This window comes from Peromyscus californicus, unplaced genomic scaffold, assembly GCF_007827085.1.
Source record: "Peromyscus californicus insignis strain IS unplaced genomic scaffold, ASM782708v3 Scaffold_21__1_contigs__length_65335640, whole genome shotgun sequence".
In the NCBI taxonomy this organism is placed as follows: domain Eukaryota; kingdom Metazoa; phylum Chordata; class Mammalia; order Rodentia; family Cricetidae; genus Peromyscus; species Peromyscus californicus.
This window is the reverse complement of record NW_026294514.1, coordinates 3465387-3489133: the sequence shown is the minus strand read 5'-3', so window position 1 is coordinate 3489133 and position 23747 is coordinate 3465387. Positions and strand designations below refer to the sequence as shown.

Genomic DNA, 23747 nt, shown 5'->3' with positions numbered 1-23747 from the left:
CCCGTGAGTTGTACCTTTAGTCTTGGTTAGTCTCGGTGGCCAAAGAACAGGATTCTGGAACTTCTCGAAGTGTCTGAAAGGGAGTTTCTTATGGTGATATTTTATTTGTATTAAAATGTTATTTGTATGTTAATAAATAAAGTTGCCCGGGGGTCAGAGCTATTAGCAAGCCATAGGAAAGCAGGGCAGTGGTAGCATACGCTTGTAATCCCAGCACTTGGTAGGCAGAGCTGGGTAAGTCTCTGTGTGTTCAGGGATACAGCCATTATTGGATACACATGCCTTCAATCTTAATACCAATCATGGAAAACCTGGAGGCCTATACAGACAGGCCGTGAGGAGGCGGTCATGTGGTTGGGTTTACAACCAATGAGAAGGCAGGACAGGAACTCTATATAAAGACTTTAACACAGGGGTAGCTCTGGTTCGGAGAGGTAGGACCACCGCAGGAGGAAGGGTAAGGTTTTAGCTCTTAACTTTGACCTCTTGGCTTTCTTCTTTGCATTGGTTCTGTGTTTCTTATTTAATAAGGAGGTTGGATACATCTACAGTTTCTTGATTGGTTTTATCAGATGGAAAGCCACACCCTATGTGTGAGTGGCACCCTTCAAGAGCTGGGGTTCAAGATGCAGTGAGCTGAGCACCAGCATCCATCCCTCTCAGCTTCCTGACTGTGGGTGCGGTACGCCCAGTGACCTCATCATCCGGGTCATGACTTCTCCATGACAGAACGTGAGCCAAGGTAAGCCCTCCCTTCCTTCAGCTGCCCTGGCCAGTTATTCTGTGACAGCAGGAGAGTAAGTAACACACTCGCCCAGGAGGAAGTGCAGCCAGCGTCCCGTCATTTCCCAGAGGCAGGTCTGCTGAGCCATGTCAATAACATCACCAAGGGACATCTCTGTAAGGCTCACCAAACAGCAACATCCATCCTTGCTTCCCCACACCCCACAGAAGCATCCCTTGCCTTCCACAAGCCCGGAAGGTCGGGAAAGCTAGTTTTAAGAGGGAACCTGTAATCATGCCATACAACTCACACGTAACACTACAAGAATCAATGAGCTAACGTCTGAAGGGCTACGATCCCTGTGGGACAAGGTAGCCAAACACCGTCAACCACAGTTCCATCCAGAAACACAAACTCAGCTGTAGGAGGGAAAGTGCTAATTATAACCCAAAGACTTCTCAATCCATTCCCTCAAGGCAGATAAAGAGATTCCAAGAAGTCAGATGTTTAGATTGGCGAACCTGAGACCCTGGAACCCTGGTACGAATGTAAAACTGCTCAAATGTAACTGGCAAGCTGTCAGCTCTCGTTGGCCCTGGTGGACCCGCACATGCCAGGAGCACCAAGTAATTATTAAACGGTACAGCCGCCGAGAAAGCTAACTTCCCTTCCAAAGGAATCAATCCACTTACTAAACAGAAGGTCCCAAGCTCGTTTTGTTCCACAGGCTAAATATCCCAAAGTCCTCCGGCGCCCTCCTCTCCCTCTGCTTACACCACCTGCCTGTTCAAGTCTGGAGCACTCTTGCCAGAAGAGTGCTCTGCCACGGAACCACAGCCCAGCCCTCTGTTCCTTTACAGCTCCATCAGATCATTCAAACCCAGACGACCCAAACTGCAGGTCCAACTCAGTGGGACAGCGATACCTTAGGTACAACGCAGCCTCCAAGCCTCAGTTTCCCCACAAAAGTACATAACATATTGTCTCTCCCCAAGTTCGTTCCTATAGTCTCCCGGGTTCCATCAATGCTGACATGATCAGTTCTGGAAAGGCTGATTTCCTTCATTTGGGGAATTCTAAAGAATGTTTAAAAAAACACAAAAAGTCAGCAAATGCCAGTCCACAAAAATCTCAATGACATTTTCTCAGAAGCAAAGGAAAGCAGCTGTCTATTTTGGACTCATCATGGAAAAAAACGTATTAAAGTCTAACTATATACAGCATAGAAAGACATGCACAGAATAAACAGAATGGTCCAAACGCAGCTCTCCAGGCACAGGGGCCACAGCAGGATTCTGTGTTTACAGCTATACACAGGACAGCTAGACAAAAGACATCCTCTATCTTTAGAACTCCATCCAGTTATGGAAGCCCTTAGTTATGAAATCAAATTACAAATTAATAAATCTACATATTAACAAAAGCAGGAAAGTTCATTCCTTACTAGTGCAGCTTCAGAAAAAAAGCTTAAGAAAAGTCCTTAGGAAAGAAATTCAGAAACTCCCCAGCAGTTAGCTACTAAAATAAAGTCTAATAAACTATGTAAACAAAGGGAGAGATGTTTATACATTTACATTAGGATTTCAAGAATGTTTTAGTTGAAAGGCGATCAAACAAAAAGCTAAGATGTCCCCCAAAGACCCCATAATATAAATTCAGAAGGCAAAGCTACTTGGTAATTTAAAAAAAAATTTTTTTAAAGTAGCTAACTTGCTGCAACGCGTCCCTTCACGTAAAGTTGATAAGATCAACAACCACATCAGAACTGGGAAGCATTTTCTGTGACAATTTCCAGGTATTTTTTTCTTTGTAACGTTAGAAGTGTCACTCAATTTAAGAATCAAAGCTATCACACTGCCGTATTTATCAAGAACCAAGAGAACAAACCAACTTTACAGCACGCAGGAATAGTTTTTAAATGACGCCAAGCATGGTTCCTAAAACCTAACTTCACAAATGTCCACTTACAGACGTTAACTAAATTTGAATGGCAATTCTGCTAAACTTCCGAATGATCCACAGGTAACAGCAGTTACTTCCCATGAGTGTTGGGCACTCACAGAGTGTCACATGTATACTTTCTTCCTTGAACACAGCATACCTATTACATTATACAAAAACCCACTGTTAATCAGCTTGCCTTTCAAAGAGCCACACAACCTGTGTTCCCAAAGGACATCTGGTAAGAAACGAAATGCCTAAGAACACACTGCACCCTAAAATCCAGATGGAAAAAAGTTCACTTCCTCTACAAGCACCTGATCAAAAAGCATTTTCAAAATACATGAGATTGTGAACCATGAAATTAAAAGGCTAAAACCTTGAAATGTACAGTTTTACCCTTGACACGTTCCTTAATAGGTAGAAAAACTAGAGTCATTTTTAAATGACCTAAGTATAAGGTCCCCCGTTTGGAAATTAAACTGCTTACCAGCTTTCCTCCTCCATTGTTTTTCCAGATTTAACCAGCTCTTTATCGCTCAGTTCATATGAAAGGGAGAGAAACATTCGCTGTGACAGGGGAACACACTAAGTACAACAAATATTTTGCACACAGATAAGAAGGGGAAAGTAGGTCAATACCAGGCTGGCAGAGGCGGCCAGAGCATCCACCCAGGGCCGGCCTTCATGATGAGCTGCAGTGGACTGTCTGCTGTCTTATCACCCGCCGCCCTAACCGGGCACCTAGCCTGCTCAGAGCACAACAGGACAAGAGACCTATGTACCGCTGCTTCCAAGGCATTTGCAATCAAATTGGGTCAACGATTAACAGCAAAGTAATCAATCACCACACAACCTCTTCACCTCAAGATGTGGAATATGGAGATGGGATTTACATTTGCAACTAGCAGGAGAGTGGTTTGTTGTGGAATATTAGCTTAAGATGTGTTGCATTAGTTTATGCTGTGGAATATTTAATAATGTAAAGGTGTGTTGCATTCTTTTACATTGCATTTGTTTAACTCTGTGAAGCTGTGTTACTGTGCCTGCCTAAAACACCTGATGGTCTAATAAAGAGCTGAACGGCCAATAGCAAGGCAGGAGCGAGAACTAGGCGGGGCTGCCAGGCAGAGAGGATAAATAGAAGGAGAACTCTGGGAACAGAAGATTAGGGAGCAAGAGAAGGAGGAGAGGAGGACTCCAGGGCCAGCCACACAGCCGCTACACAACCAGCCACAGAATAAGAAGTAAAAAAAGGTATATCGAATAAAGAACAATAAAAGAACAGAGGCAAAAGATAGGCGGGATAATTTAAATTGGGACAAAATAGCTAGAAACAAGCCAAGCTAAGGCCAGGCATTCATAAGAAAGAATAAGTCTCTGTATATTTATTTGGGAGCTGGGTGGCAGGCCCCACAAAGAGTAAAAGAGAAAAACACAAAACAAGAAGAAAAAAAAAAACCAACTACAGTGATTGGCATGGCACAATCAGATCAGAGAAAAATGGTACAAGTTGACCTCCATGACCTGGATGACAAAGGATGACATGGATGCGACCACAGAGAAAGAATCTTTAAAGCACTTAAGTGTAAAACACACTTCACAAACACTTACTATGTAAAATGGCAGCAGAGGACAGCCAATCACAGCCCTGCCGGGCAAGGGAGCTGAGAATAAAGGGGATCCTTTAGCTGTCAGAGTGGTGGGAGCAGGCGAGAGCCGAGGGGACTGTGACAGCCTCATCTCCGGTGTCCACACCGCAGTGTTACTGACGACAATTCATCCAGACCACAAGCAGAGAAGTCACTGGTCGGGCTGAGGAAATGAAACCATGACAGCTGCTACACACAGACGGAGAGCCTCCCTCCGTTACGGTAACAAAAGACCAAAAGTAATCAGCTTGGAGGAAGGAAAGGTTTATTGGGGCTGGTAGTTCAGAGGATCTGGTTCATGATCACTTGGCCCTATGGCTTTAGGATTATAGAGGCACAGTGCATAATAGAAGCTTGTGTTCACATCATGGTAGCCAAAAACTTCCCAACAGCGCCTCGGACTGACAAACAAGCCTTTAACACAGGGGCTTTGAAAAATTCATTTCCGATTTAAATGATAGCATAGACAGCAAAATAATATTGAAGTCAGAGTCTGAGTTTGTTGGAACAATGACTAACAGGGAGGGCTGCTTTGTGTAGCTGTTCAGAGAACACACTGCAGAAAAGCGGGCGAACCCGGGGGAAACAGGCACTGAGGTAAGGAAGGCAGAGCCCCAAGCTAGCAGCAGGGCCTCCAGCTGGCTCCAGTCTAACAGCCTGGGAGTAAGAACTGGAGTGATCCAAATGGTATGAAATGAAGTAATCAGACAATTAAAACCCGGGAAACCTACAGACGGGAGGGTGCAAGCCTGGCCTACACAGGAAGACCTTCCTCTCCCCTCCCCGTCTCCACCCTGAGACAGATTTTCACGCTGGGCCTGGAACTCACTGTGTAGCCCAGGCTGGCCTCAACTCCCGAGTGCTGGGACTACAGGTTGTGCCGACGTGCTTGGCACACGGACTTCCGACTAAAGCTGTGGCCTAGACAATTAAAGAAAAGGGTGCCAGCACACTGTTGGGCTGAAAGTGGAACTGGCCTTTCAAAACTCTACCCTGCCATATTTACTCAGTTCCAAATGTACAGTCCCAAGTGCTCAAGTCACTTAAGCACAAAAGTAACACTTCAAATCCACAGCCGAGCAGAGAGTCAAGAGCAGAAGGTCACATGTCATGCCATAGTCGAGCTCTTAAAGAGTCAAAGAATAAACACATAACATTGCCATTTAAAAGTAAATTTGAGTTTCATACTTAAAACTTTACATCTTTACAACGGCCAACAGGGATCAACACTGCCCTCAAACAAAATTTCACACTCTACAAAGGACTATAAAGGACCTCAGGAAAATGTGGGTATCCTTGCTCTAAGTAGCCAAACAGTAAATCCATTTATGACTTCTCCTCACTTGCAAATCTGATATTCAATGTCTTGAAAACAATAGGACCTTTAGCTCAGTAGTAGAGCATGTACCTAGCATGTGTGAAGGCCTCGGGTTCAATTCCTAATACTGGGGTGGAATGGAGGGAGGGTGGGCTCCATCCAAATGACGTGAGGCCCAGGTAAATTTTTAAAAAGCTATGACTTTTCATGTAGAAATAATATTAATATTTTTCAACATACTGGATGAAGAAAACCATCTATAGTCATTGCTATGGTTTGAATATGGATTGTTCCAATCAAAATTCATGGTGAGGTTCCATTGCCCAATGTAGCAATGTTGAGAGGTGGTGGGCTGCTGGGATGTTTTTAGGTCACTAACAGCTTTTCCTGAGACTGGGCTGGTCCTATAAAGGGCAGGCTGTTATGCAGCAAGATCACTCCCCTGTTCCCTCTCTTCCATGTGGGCTCACGTGCCTTCCACCTTCTGCCATGAATCAAGGAGATGCTGGTGCATGCTCTTAGATCTCCAGAATGATGAGTTGAAGTAAGACTTTTAAATAAATTACCCAGGCTCAGCTACTCTGTTACAGTAAAAGAAGACCGTCTGAGACGCACATACACATAACAGAAATCCTTCATTTCTAGGTGAACACACACACAGATCAGAAACCTGGAACAACCAAACACTTAGTGTTTACTCTATGACTACTCTGACTCCTTTATTAATACGCGTGTCTGGGTATCCAGCTCAGCATCGGACAGGATCTTAATACCTACACAGCTTTAATCCTCCATGCCGTGTGTGTGTGTGTGTGTGTGTGTGTGTGTGTGTGTGTGTGTGTGTGTGTCTGTGTGTGTCTGTGTGTGTCTGTTTGTCTGTATCTGTGTGTATCTGTGTATGTGTGTCTGTGTGTGTGTGTGTATGTCTGTGTGTGTCTGTCTATGTATGTGTCTGTGTGTAAGTCTGAGTGTGTCTCTGTATGTCTGTGTACGTGTGTGCATGTCTGTGTATGTGTGTGTATGTCTGTGTCTGTGTGTGTGTCTATATATGTGTCTGTGTGTAAGTCTGAGTGTGTCTTTGTATGTCTGTGTCTGTGTGTGTGCATGTCTGTGTGTGTGTGTGCATGTCTGTGTCTATGTGTCTGTGTGTAAGTCTGAGTGTGTCTCTGTAAGTCTGCGTGTGTCTGTGTGTGCATATATATAAGGAGACAGTAAGTGTGTCGGTTATGACACACTTACTGCCCCCGACCCCGCTGGGACTGCCACCCCACTCAGCCTAACTTTAACTAAAGTGGCTCCTAAAAGGAAAAGGAACCCAGAGCCAGACTCTGGAGGAAAAAACTAACTTGTGAAATATAAGGAAAACTCAGATGCAAAGTTTGTATTGAACCTGGACTTAAACTGATATTCCCACAGTGCTTTTCTTTCCAACCACAAACTGAGGAACACAGTAAGAGAAACCATGAGCCCAGGGTCCCATGGTGGTTCCATGCTACCAAATACAAATACAATTGACAGTTCACCTGATGTAATTATTTTTTTCTTTTATGGTTTTCCAAGACAAGGTTTCTCTGTGAAGCATTCATGGCTGTCCTGGAACTCACTCTGTAAACCAGGCTGGCCTTGAACTCACAGAGATCCACCTGCCTCTGCCTTCCAAGTGCTGGGATTAAAAGCGTATGCCATCACCACCACCAGGCAACTGACACATAGTTTATGACTGGGACACGAAGCATTTGCCACAAGAGATGGAGCGGTGACTGAATAAGAGTTGAAGAGAGACAGATGAACTTGAGTTCGTGATAAGGGCCAAGATGCAAATGTACAGGACTGGGAAAGAACAAGAGGGACCAGAGGGGCCGAGAAGAGCCAGAAGTCAGCAGTGTGGAGGAGGCGCAGGCGAGGGGAGGTCTCGGCTCACAGACCATGTATGTTGGCTAGATTTGTTTTCTCAAAGTTCGCTTGATGAAGCACTCAGTCCCAGTACCATAAACCGTGACTGTCTTTGGAGAGGGTCTTTCACGATAAAGGGGAGGATTTGAGTAGACCCTACAACAAGAAGGGACGGGGCACTGGAGAGGTGGCTCGGCAGTTAAGAGCACTGGCTGCTCCTCTGGGGGACCTGGGTTTGATTCCCAGCACCTAGAGAGTGGCTTAGAACCATCTCTAGGTGCTGGGAATCTAGGGATCCAATGCCCACTTCTGGCCTCTTCGGGGACCAGGTCCAGAGATGGTACACAGACATCCATGCAGACAAACATCCATACACATAAAATAAAATATTTTTTTAGAAAGAAGAGGTGGCAGATAAGACAGATCAAGGGATGACCCAGTGGGAATACAAGGCAGCCATCTGTAAGCCATTCCAAAGGCCTTAGAAGAGATCTTAGGAAGCCTGCTGACATCTCGGTTTAGAACCTCTAGCCTCCAGATTACAAGGGAACAGGTCTGTGATTTAAGTTGCCCTGTGGCATTTAGCTATGGAAGCCTTGGCAAGCTGACGGCATCCTACAGCCCCTTATAGCAAATGCCTGTCTCTTCATCCACACCTAAGGTCTCTCTGGGACAGGCACCACCCTTCCTAGAAACCCATCTCCCTCCACGTAAGCCTTGAATGTCACCGTGTCTCTGTGGCCCGCCACTGCACCCCTTCTTAGAGCCGCCCCCCACAACCATGTGGCCACTCCCACCACCCTGACTTAGTAGCTCCTCCTCCTCCTCCTCTACCCACAAAACCATGTTCCCCAGAGTCCTGTCATCCACCTTCTCTTCTCAGTCCAGGCTCCAGTCACGTATCCAAGGCTTACTCCTATCTACAGCTTGAACCACACCTAGACATCAAGATCCCTTTACCTGGACCCCAGATGCTGACTCCTCCCCAGGCTCCAGCCGGACAATTCAACAGTGCGCTGAAACTCCCTCACTTCCTGGATGAGCTACACATACCAAAAGGAACCAGTCTCCTGCAGCCCTGTCTGTGCTAACATCACGCAAGTCAGAAATGGGTGTTTTCCTATATTTCAACTCCCCCTGCCCCTCCAGTCCATTTGTACCACCCAAACATGATGGAAATCTTCACGGAAATCTTTACAGTCACCTCATTCTCTGTCTCTGTTGGCAGAAAAATCATCCAAAATCTGGAAAACGTTACAGTCGCTAAAAGGTCATCCACAGGATCATTTGTGATAGCAAACTAACCCAACTGCCCCAAAATAAAGGAATATGCCAAAGAAATTACAGCATCCAACGGAACCCTATGCTGCTCTAAGATGTGTCTGGACAACTGTGCAGCATCATCCTCAGTGGTATTTGCTGTGAGAGATCTGATCATGACACATGATACACAGTGTTACGTGTATTAAAGCATCTCACTGTGTGACAATTCAAAACAATGACATTTCAAAACTGAGCAGCAACACAGAAAATGCCCTCAATAGATACACGCAGGTCTGAAAGGGTTACTCAGAAATGACTATAGTTTTCATTGTAAGGTACTATGCTAAAAAATAAACAAACAAACAAAAAAACAGGGTCACATGTATCCCAGGCTGACCTCCAACTCATTATCAAAATCAAATCCAAGATCAAATTCAATGATGACTTTGACTTCCTGCCTCTAACTCCTAAGGTTGGAATGCAGGCATGAACTACCACGCCTACTTTAACGCAGTCTGGGGATCAGATCCAGAGCCTCCCGAATGGTAGATAGGTACTCTACCAACTGAGTGGCATCCCCAAACTGGTAATAGGCTTTAAAATATGTTTTATTAATTCTTTTATTAAAAATTTGTTTTTTCATAGAATATATTTTTATCATATTCTTTCCTCTCCCCTAGCTCATCCCAAATTACTCCTATGTCCCTACCCATCCAACTTCATGTTCTTTATTTCTCAAAAAAGCAAAACCAACCGAGAAAATGAAAATCAAAACAAATTTAAAAAAAAAAATCAGACAAAAAAAAATACCCAAAGAAAAGGAAACCGGCCGGGCGGTGGTGGCGCACGCCTTTAATCCCAGCACTCGGGAGGCAGAGCCAGGCGGATCTCTGTGAGTTCGAGGCCAGCCTGGGCTACCAAGTGAGTTCCAGGACAGGCGCAAAGCTACACAGAGAAACCCTGTCTCGAAAAACCAAAAAAAAAAAAGAAAAGGAAACCAAAAGGGCACACACAAGACAGATAGACAGACAGACAGACAATTAGTTTTGTGTTGGCCAACTACCCATGGGCCTTCCCTGGAGTGTAGCTGGTTCATCTACCCAGTGGCATGCCACTGGAGAAGTTTCCTTCTCCCAGCAGGTATCAATTGCAAATCATTTCTTGGTTAGGGTAGGATTTTTCCCCCCTCCCCTTCTCAGTGCCGGGGTTTTGTCTGGCTTGAGCTTTTGCAGGTCGGTATGTGCTGTCACAGTCTCTGGTGGGCATCTTTTGTAATCTACTTTCCAAACTCTGTGTAATGTTCTTAAAAACTATTGTCTAATATAAATAACCAAAGGAGAATTCTAATAATCTCATACTCTCTGGATGGTTTGGGGACAAGCCGGAAGTGTACCAGAGAAGCCCTAAGTCCCTAAGTCCCTTCGGCCGATACTCCATTTCCTTGCTGTATCTGCTGCAGTCCCAACACAAACTCTCACAGAGACAGTTCCCTCTCCACCCAATTATTCTTTGTAACTCAGTGTGAGACCCTCAAAACTGATTATTTCAAGAAACCCAACTGGACACAAACAGTACACAATTGCAGAGCGGGGGGCTTATCACCCAAGGCAGACAGTTCCAGTACGAAAAGCTCACAGCCACAAGCTGGGGCTAAAAGCTGTAAGAGATCACACAAGGCGAAGGTGAACCAGGTAGCCACTGGCAGCCCAAAGACTGCTGGGACAACAGAAACCTACTCAGGAGCTACATTCCAGGGCCATCGACACAAAGCAGGTTACCCCCTCGGGCACAGAATGGCACAGCTTGCCTTCAACTCTTCCCTACATCTGGGTTTTGTTTTCAAATTGCCAAGCATTAGGGTGAACTCACAGTGTCACTGTGATTTCCTCAAGGCTCACGTCTTAGCCTTGCCATGCCCAGGCTGAACTCAACACCACAGAATCAGAGTTCAGGAAATCAACCTGCAAAGACATGCCAACTCCTACGTGGCTCTAGGATAACACCCACCGAGCAGCACAGACAGACAGACATCCCTGCACCTGCTGTCATGCTCAAACAGAATCATTATGATGAAGGCTTTTGAAAGGCAATCAATCCTAGTTATGATCACACTATTGATCGTATGGATCCTGCTGTGGTTGCAACAGACTTAAGACAGAGACGGAACTAATGTAAATACGTTTGCTACATTCAAATTCCAGATGAACAACAAATGACAGAGCAAAGTTTCAAACGCAGGCCTTACTTCTGTTTATTTAAATCTCCAACTCAACTGCAATCTCCCTGAAATCAGCAGTACCTCTCCAGTAAGCAACTCTTCCGGACGCCAGGCTCCGCTGCCGTTCCCCACATACCTCTGAGGCCTGACGGGATTATTCTGAGAAACTACTTAACAATCGATTCCTGTAGATAAACTTAATAGAAAAGAGCACTTCTCAACGCTCAGTTACAGAAAGAGAGAAACAGAAGAGAAAGGCTGGGAAGCTTGATGGACACTCCATGAAAGAAACGAAAAGCGACGAGGTTTTGAGGAAACTTATCAGATTTGGCATGGTTTCTTTGTGAAAACGCATTGGGTAATTTTCCAGAATTCTACTCTACCAGTACAGAAAAGTTCAAATTTTCCAACACATGCACAATGGCGGCAATGCAGACTAACCCCACGTAAATGGGCACAGAGGAAAACTCAAGCCCAGCACTCCCTCGGCCACCCTCCCTCCCTTCAGAATCCAACCCTCCAGGACACTGGGTGTTCTTGGAACTTTGGGCTCAATTAGTTCATAACTTCACCTGCAGGTTCTAGGTGTGACTAAATAAAGGGCCACTTGAATAAAATATTTAGTGAAAATATTTTTACCATGGGGTAAGAAATCAAATTTACTCTTTGAGCACATACATCATTCCTGCAGGACAGCAAATGGAGAGAGAGGCGGGCATTAGAAGGAGAGACACTCAAGGGAGCAGGAAGAGAGGAGAGCAAAGGAGTGGCAGATGACGAGGAGCCCTACGGGAACACAGAGAAGCGACACCAGAAGCACCTCTCCAAGAAAGAGGGGACTCCCAACGCACACAGCCCACCCGCTAACTTTGGGGAGCTTTCCGTGGAGGCTGTTTGAACACGGTTGAACACCGCCGCGTTCCTGCAGCTCTGCAGCTCTTAAACACAACGGGAAGGCGCTCCACTGGTGGACGCTGCCATCCCTCAGCCTGCAGCGTCCGAACGAAGGCTAGCTTGGCCTCTCCTTTTCCAAGAGTTGTATCCTATTATCAGTGGCCAGGGAAGAAACAATGAAAGGCTAACAAGTATTGCCGATGTACTGTCCTAACAATCACGGCAACACTTCTCCTGGGCCATGGTTCTTCCTGCATACCCGTCCAGTCTCTGCTGGTCATAATTTATACACACAAATCAAACAGATTTGAATATCTGAGGGAGGAGTAGCCTTAGGAATCCACTCTCAAAAAGACTGAGTGATAGGAACTAATATAGAGTCCTTGCATTGGGCTAACACGATACATGTTAGCGCGTGCGTACACACACACACACACACACACACACACACACACACTCCTCACACAATCCCCACGACGGCCCAGAGAAGACTCCGTACCCCGTTTTGCAGATGAGGAAACAGGCAGACACAACAGGAAGTCCACAGACACAGGCCAGCAACATTAAATACAAAAGCCAAGGGTCAAAGCGGATGCTTGGGCCAGCACCAGTGCGCCAGCCACACTGCTTCTCACTTAGGAAGATTAGACTCAAAGGAAGGCTCAAATGGGGGTGCCCCAAGTGCAAAGTCTCGATGACCAAAGAGCCGCTGTGCCAGGCGAACAAGGCGTGAGGACGTCAGCGGAATCCAGATCACCCTCCACCCTCCACCCACCCGGCCCTTGGGTCTGCTGAGACCCTTCCAAAAGGAGCAGACCTGACCTCCAAATGAAGACAACTGCTTCACAGGATCTCAGACGCCCAACAGAAGAACGGTCTGTGGTGATGGCTGCAGCAGTACCATTGTTTAACTAATGATGGAGCTTAGTCCCCCAAACACCACCAGAAGCTAAAAATATCCTGAGCCGAAACTGCATTTACTATACCCAGCCTCCTCCAGAGCTCCCAGCAGAGCAACGGAGGACGCTGCAGGTTACTGCAGGTTTTACTTCTCCACCCTGCGGCCCATGTGGCTGAGGGGAGTCTTCACGGCTCCTCTTCCGTCCCTCATCTAGACAGAGCGACAAGCTATATATTGCTAGCCTGGGGAAAAAAATCAAAATTCAAATTACCGTTTCCACTGGATGCCTATCACTTTCACGCCGTCATAAAGTCAAACAGGCCATGCGTCAGGCGAGCCCCGGGGGGCTGTCAGAATAAAGGCGCCGGGGGCAGGGAACCTGGAAGTGGGGTGTCCAGCTGCACCACAGAGCAGTCCTCTCCTTAGTCAGGCAGATTTGTTTGTCTGGGGAAGAAGCTCACACTGACCAGGAACCAGTACCTCCATGTTGGCTTACCTCAAGCCACAGTTCACTAAGTGACGACCGGACTGAGTCGGTGAGGACGGAAGCCCCCCCGCCCCTCAGCCCTACATGCAGAACAACGCACCTCGGGCTCAGCAGTCTGATTCGTTTTTCTAATTTACTTTTCATTTTTGTGTATGTGTGTCTCTGAGTATATGCCACATGTGTGAGGATGGGGGGTAACACATGAAGCGGGGGGTGTTGGATTCCTTGAAGCTGAGTGACAGGCAGCTGTAGGCCACCTGACCCTCTGGAAGATCAGTGGGCCACCTGCCGAGGGCTCTCTCCAGCAGATACCGCCTTTCCACTGTCTACAGAGTTATTCAAACCTGCTCCTCCTCCAATACTAAAGCCATCCTTCAGGGAGCCTGGTGAATGCTCACTTCCTCACACCCCAACCTCAACCCCGTTCCCGCCACCTGCCTCTTCTCCAGCCCCTGTCCTTTTCCTTCAGACCACTGTCACAAGGACAGAGGGCTCCGTGCCAAGGCTGCAGCGCCGGTCACTCTCAGCACCGGGGGGGCATGAAGGAGCATGGGTTCCATGTCAGTCTGGACTAGAGGAAGAGGAGCAGAGAGACGTGGTGATCCATGTCCATCTCCACAACCACATCTCTCACTCTCCCACGGAAGTTAAACCACATCACCTGTTCACTATTATGACTCTGTAGCAGGCATCCAAACATTTGATGAATAAACCAATGAATGTATTGAAATAACTAGAGGTCACCTTCCCTTACTTCTAAAAGCATATAGTTTTTAAACTGAAATGAAATGTGACACTTCCGATGCATGCTGAAGTTGCTTCCTGCTCTACTGAAAGCCACCTGATTTCAGATTCCCATAGCAAGTACCGGTGAGACAAGAGCACAATCATCCTAAAGCCGTCTACGAACAAAGCCAATCCCTTCTTGATGGACCAAACACAGCAGTCACAAAGGCACTAAACAAACAACCCCGTCACAATGACCACGAGAGCCATGAACACCCAGGGAAATCTCAAAGACAGGAAAGACTTTCACACATAAACTGCGTATTAAATTTCACCAGAGAGATGTGAAAAAGCCGAAGTAAACAGAGAGGTCTATCACATGCGTGGCAGTGAGCCACGCATGTAAAAGCCGTCCATTCTCCTGAATTTCTGCTTAAATTCAGTACGTGCAATTCCAGTAACACAAAATTGAGGGCAGAGCAAAGGTGGGGGGGGGTACTCACAGTGACGTGGGAGAGAACACACACACACACATACACGCACACACACATACACACACGCACGCACACACATACACACACGCACACGCGCGCACACACGCGCACGCGCGCACACATTAACCTGAAAGGAGACACAATGGGGCAGCTGTGTGTAACACACGGACTGGTGAGCATGGAAAACGGTGTGCACCCCAGTCATACACTATGGTGGACACACAGCACTATTTCCAGCGTATGCTCGGGCAGGACACATATTCTCCGCAGAGTCGGAGAACCAGGGATCTAAGATGTACAATGACGTGACCCCGGCAGAGTTCTGTGGAAACAAGATTTCTCAAGACATCCTGGAGGCATCCGTCAGGATGTGTGACAGCCACAGCTCCTTCTCCGAACTTCACTGTGCACAACACCCACGAAGACCAGGAGGTCTTCCTGCAAGGAAAACGTGCTTCAAACGGAGCAGTTCCAACACTGGCCAAGGAACCCTTTTTTATGGAATTTATGAGCCTTATTTTTTCCACTCTACTACTTTTTTTTGTGGAACAACCTATTTTGGGCAAGTGCTTTGAAAGGTCTAAACCAGAATAAAGGCTTAAGGATCTGAAGAGAGAGAGAGCAAGCTGAATGCAGGAATGAACTAAGTGGGTAAAGGGTCGCAGAAAATGGAGACGTGGGTGGTAAGAATGCTTTTTAGCAAAAAATAGCCAAGCCAGGCACAGATTTAAATGGATCTGGGGACAGCGAGCCATCTCCACAGCAAGAAAGCAACCAGTCCAAGGCCTGGCTGGGGTCAAGTTCCTAGATCTGTCAGCCCCACAACTTTACGAGCCTGGATGTGTACAGTGGAGGAGTGACCGTCATGACCCTTAGGTCCCAGCCTCCTCTCAACCACGTCATTCCAGAACCAGGATTCACAATCAAAATACCAACTTCACAAGTTCAGTCTTTAAGGAAGGTGAGAGGTCTGGGACGTTTTTCAGAAACTACGCTACTATAGATGTTCAAGACACCCCCGGGCCCTTATAAAAGTGGATCTAGAGTTGCACCGCACTTCCTTCCCTAAATGTCACAGACCACTGCAGGTACAAGCCCTAAGTCCAGCCCAGAGTGGCAGTTCACACACTTCTATGACTACATCCACACCCTGGAAATCAGGCAAACGAGAACTTTTTCCTACAGGGCTCATCCTGTCAGTACTCATTCAAAACCATGGTTCCCACTCCAAATGTAAGTAGATTATGTGAGGACTGAAAAATACAGCTAGAAATGCAAACTGGCACAAACCCAATGTTTATGAAAATTAAGCTATTCCTCAAGGCAGCTGGCCCTGGCTCTAAAATGAATGAACATTGGCAATTCTTCTGAAGCATTTTCAAGGGGGAAAAATGGTCAGCTTAGGAAGCAAGCATGTTTCCTATCTGAACACTCCAAACAGCTCTGCGGGGACTAACAGTACAGAACTTGAAGGGGGGGGGAGATTATATACTGGAAATTGTGAGTGTGACAGCAGGAACCTTGTAATCAGTTGTGTGTGCGTGTGTGTGTGTGTGTGTGTGTGTTGTGTGTCTGTGTCTCTATGTGTGGTGTGTGTCTCTGTGTGTGTCTGTATTTGTATGTGTGGTGTCTGTGTGTCTGTGTGTGTGTATTTGTGTGTGTGTGGTGTGTGTGTATATGTCTGTGTGTGTGTGGTGTGTGTGTCTGTGTGTGTATGGTGTGTGTATGTCTGTGTGTGGCATCTGTGTGTCTGTGTGTGTGGTGTGTGTGTATGTGTCTGTGTGTGTGTGGTGTGTGTGTGTGTCTGTGTGTGTGTGTGTGGTGTCTGTGTGTGTCTGTGTGTGGTGTCTGTGTATGTATGTCTGTGTGTGTGTCTGTATGTGTATGTATGTGTATGTGTGTGTGTGTGTGTGTGTGTGTGTGTGTGTGTGGTTTTTTAGGTTGCTGCCTGAAAATTCTTCATAAAACCAGTGAAGGAGAGTAATAGGTCCGTGACACATAAGACCAACAGCTAGTAATTTCTTCCATTGCTCTTTCAATTCGGTTTTCTAAAAGCTACCTAAAGATACTGAATTCTCAGATTGGGTAAGTCCAGGACTCTGGAGACAGGCAAAGGAAGCTCGAGTTCAAGGCCAGCCTGGGCTACACAGTGGATGAGACTGCCTCATTTAAAAGAGACTGGGGTGCTTTGGTCCCCCCCACACACTACAGATCAAACTCCTTTTACACTAGGCAAGGACCCTATACCACCAGCCCCAGACATTTTTATGACATATTAAGGGGAAATCTTTGTGATAGTTACGTGAAGGATAAAATCTAATCACCCAGATTCTCTTTTGAAATAAGTTTAAAAACTTAAAAAACAATAAATTCTACTAACACCCCTTTGCCCGACTTTGCTCACAGGCCGCTCACAGACCAGCATCACCATTTCACGCTCACTTTACCCCTGCACTGTCTACAGCACACTTCCCCCGGGTACACTGAAGACCAGAGGTAAGACCAGGTAAGCTCCCACAATCCTCCACAGCACCTAACTCCTGCCGAAAGAGAGGTGAGGTCGGGGGCTTGGAAGAACCAACAAGAAAGGTCCCCAGCCAGGGCCTGGCTTCTCAGAACCAAGTCTTGTGATGATAAGAACCAGGCCTGGAGAGCTGAGCACAAAATCCAGAAGAGGAGGATGAAGTGAGAGACACCGACCCTTTTTCCCAGCCATGGGCCGGGCAAGGGCACACACAGGAAGTCTGAAGCCTGGTGACAAAGTAAAGGAGGAAGGGGGGGGAGTCTCGCTCCAAAGTGGTGCTCTCTCTAAATCCTTAAAACTCACTCCCTCAAAGTGGCCCAAGGCCAGTAGATAGTTCAGTGGTTGCCACACAAGTCCTGTGACCTAAGTTTCATCCCTGGGCCCCTGTCAAGTGGAAGGGAAAAAAACTTACGCCATGTAATGTGCACATGCATGCATTAATAATAATAATAATAATAATAAACCAAGTACTTAGGGAACAATATCATGAATAGCCCAGAGTATAACATGGACTAGGAAGGCGATGGCTAGTGTCAACTTGACAGAATCCAGAATTTCCAGGAAGATGGGCCCCTGGGCACGTCTAGGGACTACCTTGACTGTGTTGAGGTGGAAAGACCCATCCACGGTGGGTCTGTGGGCAGCATCTCTCCGGCTGGGACCCTGGACTGCATGCATTAAGTGGGAAAGTTGATATCAGCAGCAGCAGGTCACTGCCCTCTGACTCTTGACTGTGGTAAAAACATCTCCAGCAGCTTCGAGCTCCTGATGCCCTGACTTTCCAGCCAGAACTCACTCTACCTTGAAGTGTGAGCCAAAATGAACTCTTTCTTCTTTTAAATTCCTTTGTCAAGATATTCTAGCTGGTCGGTGGTGGTGCACACCTTTAATCCCAGCACTCGGGAGGCAGAGGCAGGCAGATCTTTGTGAGTTCCCGGACAGGCTCCAAAGCTACACAGAGAAACTGTGTCTCAAAAAAACAAAAAACAAAACAAGATATTCTAACACAGCAACAGGAAAAGAGACTAAGAGAGAGATCCCTCCTTTACGGACTTGGTGTACCTTGCTCAGCACAGTCCAAAACTCAATACCCTGGAGGTGATGATGAACTTCAGTCACCAGTCACCATGAAATACCCTGGAGGCGGTGGTGAACACACGACGGAAGGATGCCGGAGCTAAGTACTCGCCAGGAACCCACGTGTTGTTCGTTCCTTCTCGCACAAAACGGATCGTGATACTCCAGGTTTGGAGCTCAGGGTGCAGGGGCTGAATCTTCTCACATCGTCGTAACTGAAGGAAACGAAGCCAAGGACGGAGCTGGCACCTGCGTCTCCTTCCTCGCTCCTGCTTCTGTTTATTTTCAGCTTTCATCTGGGCAGCATGTGCGGCCTTGGCCAGGACGGCCACAGCTGGCATGGCCACTCTCTCCATCTCCACAACACCCATCTGCCCTGCGACGCTGCCCTCGGAGGCACGATGCATTTCCTTTATTGCTTTTGAAGGGTATCGAATACAGGGTCTCACTTCAGCTGGGTGTTTAATAAAATACAGCCTGATGAAGAAGGCACCCAAAACTGTCACGGCCCACAAAAAGCTGCAAGAGAAGTCTGCTGAGGGCCCTTCTCCCTCCACCCCCCAAGCACCGCTTCAGGACCAGTCTGCAGGGCCTGTGTGGCCTTTATCAGAGAAGTTAACGGCATAAAGAGACCAAGTCACTGCTACGCCATTGACCCTGGAGACCCCAGTAGTATCCTGGGCTGAAATACTTAAGTCAAATAAAGGCACAATTTACAGTCTCTAAATTCTCATCTTAGGAAACATGTCTATGTATGTATACATGTATGGGGTGTGTGTGTGTGTGTGTGTGTGTGTGTGTGTGTGTGTGTGTGTAAGGGGAGGATGTGATTTTTTTTTTAATCTTTCCAAGAGCATTCTAAGAACTCCATAAATAATTCGTGTGTGTCAATGTAAGGCTCCATCCCGCTCCTGCACTTGGTGGTCACTCTGTCCCAAGGCCTGGTCTCTCTGCCCAGCACCACTCTGCTCCAGTCCAAGGACACAGGTCATCACTGTTCCCCTTCCACCCTGATGTCTAAACTAGTTCACATCCCAGTGGGGAAGGACAAAGCACACAAATCATGTGGAGTGTGTTCCCACAGAGCTCAGTAATGTGATGACCTCAGAGCATCCAGTGAAGGAGACCCTTGACACTTCCCTAAGGAAGAATGTCTTCGCAAAAGGCCCCCGCCGGGGCGGAGAGCATGTGCTGGGAAAATCCTCAGCCTGCGGCTTCGTGTGTTTCCAATTCTGATGTCCCACTTCCTCTCAGCATCACATTCCTCCTGGGTCTCAGCTGAGGAGCAAAGGGCAGTGTTCTTAAAGGTTTTAAGATAAAAAGAGCTAAAATGGACTTCAAGAAAGAGAAAACGGATAATCCTATATAAAGTCAACTCCTCTACCAGTCTGAATTTTTTTTAAAAAAAAAAAAAAAGAACTTATTTTTAAATGTTGGCAACCTAACTTTTTACAAATAAAGTTGTTTATGTAAACTGGGTGTGGTGGCACACGCCTTTAATCCCAGTGTTCACAGGGTGTAGGGACAGCAAATTCCAGGCCAGCCTCGACTACACAGCCATAAAGAGAGCTGGAGATGTAACTCCCTTGGGAGAGTGCTTGCCTAGCATGAAGGAAGCCCTGAATTCAACCTCCACAGCCTCATAAGCGAGGCGGCACAAGACTGTAATCAAGCACTCTGGAGGGGGAAGCGGGAGAAACAGATATTCAGGGTCATCCTCAGCTATGTAGTAAGATCTGGGCCAGCCTGGTCTACATAAGACCCCGGTGGGGTGGGGTATTTTTTAAGCATTCATATACACCTTTCAAACCATGATATTTTAAAAACAGTAATGTCCCTGGATCTGGCATTCCAAACCTACTTCACAGTGGCTTTGGGAGGGACCAATTATAATACACATGATAACGATTTGGAACCTGCAAAGATTCAAGTGAATAGTCAAATTATGATTATTCACACTATTCTTTTTATGTTTGTTGTTTGTTCTTTCAGACAGGGTCTCTCCACATAGCCCTGGCTATCCTGGAACTCGGTAGCCCAGGCTGGCCTTGAACTCACTGTCTGCCTCTGCCTCCAGATTACGAGGATTAATGGTGTACAGCACCACGCCCAGCAATTACACGGTGTTAGAATCAGGCACTCAAACCTCACGTCCGTCACTTACTAGAGACTGAGGAACTATAACAGAAGAAGAGGCAATGCACTGAGCAGGGAGCTTTGGCTCACACCTAAAATCTCTGCACATGGGAGGCCAAGGCAGGAGGATTGCCTTTCACTAACAACCAGCACAGGCTATGTAGTGATTTCTGGAGAGTCTGGGAGGAAAAGACCTGTCTCAAAACAAAAAAATAAATAAATACTTTTAACTGGGCACGGTGGGTTGTGCCTGTAATGCTAGCCTGGGGGTGGGAGAAGAGGCTGGAAGATCAGGAGATCAAGGCCAACCTCAAGCTACATAATGAGCTCTAGGCCAGCCTGGGCTAACTGAGACCTTTGGCCAAGTTATTTTAAAGATTAATATAGAGAGGATGTCTGTAAAATTCTGCACATAATGAACCTCCTCAGCGGTAACTATAACTAGCATTAGCCTATTCCATTAAAATCTAAATGTCTAGCTGTCACAATGGGGCAGAGATGGAATACACACAAATGAGGTCAAGTGGTACAAGCATGGACACCCAAGAGATGCCAAGGACACCACCGTTCTCTTCTTAGACAAATGCCCGGCCCACTCCCAGCCCACACTCTTCCCCAGTGATGTCAGTCCATCCCCATTGCTTTGCAGAGCTGTGCAGCACCCAGGGAAAGCCAGCCCTAAACTCCAGATTTGACAAAGTGATGATTCATCCCAGAAGGGTGTGCAACCTCTTGCCTGACATATCGCACAATCCCACATCCACTGGGACACCAGAGGCCAGAAACCAGCTAGCTATTTAAGGAGTCTCCCATTCATGCCTCCATCAGCACTAGGCTTTACATTGTGTTAATGTATGGACCAAAGAGCACTTGGGAGGCATCCAACCGAACCGCACTTAACAAAACAGCTCATATGAATGGAAAGTCTAGAATGGCGGGATAATAAAAAAAAAAAAGAGAGAGTCACTCTGTGGACTGTCTGTGGCACGGTGCTTCGCCAGCCCGTGTGTCAGCTGTAAGGACACACAACGCAACACTTGGACAACGTCCCACTCCAGCTCCACATCACAATGGCTTCTGAGGACATGTTCCACCGCTTTACAGCCTGGCCCGAAAGCCTGACCACATCCCCCTCCAAAAAGACAGGCAGGAGCTTGCACAGCTCTTTTCCATTACCACTTAGCGGGCACAAAACATTTTTTCCCCCAGAGTAAGCTCCCAACTCGCCTTCTAAGGTTAACAGGCTTTCGGCTACAGTTCCTCTTAGCAGCAAATGGCCCAAAGCGGTGGTTTCACGGTGGCCCCTCAGCTTGTCCAACAGGCAGCGTGGGTCCCGGCCAGAAGGCTGCTAATCACCACAGTAATTCTAACCTGCACTGGACTTTGGGTCTCTTCCATCGGCGTCCCACAGGCATAACCATCAATGCCTGGAAATGTCAGCCTCCTCCTCCCCCAAACAGTTTTGCTTGGAATGCCCTGCTCACAAGCATCCGTCACTCAATCCCCAAGGCTCACTCCGGGTCCGAGCTCGGCCAGTCCTTCTGAGATTGCCGATTCTAGTCTAGGACAGGGTCACTTTCACTAAGGCCTGACATACTACATTCAATTCTACTCCTCTTAAAAAAGAGAGAACTATTCACTGTCAAGCATGTTCTCCTCTCTCTCACTCCAGCTGGTCCACAGGCAGCGGGAAAGCACAGAGCACTTGAAGCTGTGGCTCCAGTCTCAATACCCAACCCCAAAAAGAGTGTGGAGTGTTTTTTTTTTTTCCCTAGGACCAAGGACAAAAGAATTCTCCACTCGGTATTACATCATCTGATTCATTTATTTAGCAACGTCTGATTTCCTGGTGGTTCCCAAGCCTCAAATATTCTTGGAAATGTATCACACTATACTCTATGATGATGGAGAAAACTATTTTGTCAAAATGATTCCACACACGCCCTAGGCAGGGGTGGTGGTGTGCACACCTTTAGTCCCAGCACTGAGGCAAAGGCAGGCAGGTCTCTGGCAGGTCTCTGAGTTCCAGGTCAGTCAGGGTAGAGGCCATGTGTCAGACAGAACACGGTTTTTTGTTTGGGTGTTTTGTTTTTTTGTCTGCCTGTTCTAGTCACAATGAAATGCACAGATATACACGTACACAAGTATCCTGATTCACTGCAAAATCCTTCCAAAAAAAAGGGAAAAAAAGAAAGAAAAGAAAAAAGCTCTTCATCCATTCGAACTAACAAGATCTGCTTTCAGCAAACTCCCAGGGCCAGAGCCTACAACTTCAAGGAAGAACAGAACTTGTTGCAACAATTAGTGCTAGGCCGTAGCACGAACAAAGCACCGCAAATAAACTCCACAGGCCTTCAGACAGAAGGTTGTGTTTGTAATTAACTCCAACGCACCCTCATCACCCCCTCCCCAGCGCTCCACCCTGCCCAGCACCCTCCAGGGCTCCCGTTCCCAATCTGGTTTCCATCCGAGCCCCGCCCCCTTCCCCAAGCCTCTCTGGGACTGTGAATCAATCCCATCCCGGGCAGGAAACGGGACCCGGGGCAGCCCCCTCCGCTGTGGCGGAACAAAGGAGTGGAGCGCAGCTGCACGCGCAGGGCGAGCCGCCGGGTCCTGCGCCCCTCCTCGTGCGCCGCGGCCCCGGCACACCGCACCTGAACCCCACTCCCCAGGACGCCCCATTGTTCTGCCTCCGCTTCCCCTTCCCACAGGAAGCTATACCCTGTCCTTTCACAGACCCCGGGGCCAGGAAACTCCAGTGGGCCCGAGGGATGGAGGGAGGGGAGGGGTGCGTGGGCCCGTGGAAAGCGGGGTCCCCCCGGTGCCCATAGGTACGAAGCGGATATCTCGGAGTGAGAGCAACTTAGTTGCCGAGCCCCGGCCCCCAGCTCCGGCCGCCCCCCCCCACCCCCCGGAGCCATACGGAGCAGCGATCACCCTCGGTGTGACCTCGAGCGCGCGTGGGCTCACGCTGGAGCGCTGCCGCGCGCGCCCCGCACGAGCGCCCCGGGAGCGCTGGCCCGCGACCGCAGGCTGCGGCGGAGCCCGGGGCCCCGCGCGCACAAAGGCACGGGGCGGGAAGGGACCCGGCACCGGGGGAGCGTAGCGTTACCTCGCCCGGCGCCCGCTCTGCCTGCTCCGCCGCTCCGCGTGCTGCTCGCTGGCCGCCGCCTGGGGGACGCGGGTCCGAACGAACGGTGCGGGGCTCGTGCCCCAGCCGCTGCCGCCGCCGCCGCCGAGGGTCCCGCGCCGCTCAGCCCACCGCGCGCCCCGCGTACCTAGCGCCGCCGCGTCCGTCCGCCCGCCCGGCTCCGAGTGCGCTGGCTTCAGGCGCGGCGGCGGCGGCGGCGGCGGCGCGGCCACTCCCCTCTCCCGGCGGGGGCGGCGACCTCGCCCGGACGCGCCCCTCGCTCCTGGGCCGCGGCTCACCCAGGCGCAGGCCGCACAGCGCCCCCCGGTGAGCGCCCGGACGGGTGGGGACACCCGGGGGCGCGCGCTG

The 23747-nt window shown here is 48.2% G+C and overlaps 1 protein-coding gene across 1 annotated transcript in view; it reads right to left on the bottom strand.

Moving 5' to 3' along the window:
* Positions 1–23540, bottom strand: part of Myo1b (myosin IB) — a 177400-nt gene extending 153860 nt beyond the window's left edge. Inside the window, 1 exon segment of the mRNA XM_052749431.1 lies at positions 23361–23540. The gene's annotated coding sequence lies outside the window, so the exon portion shown is untranslated.
* Between the last annotated feature and the right edge of the window lie 207 nt (positions 23541–23747).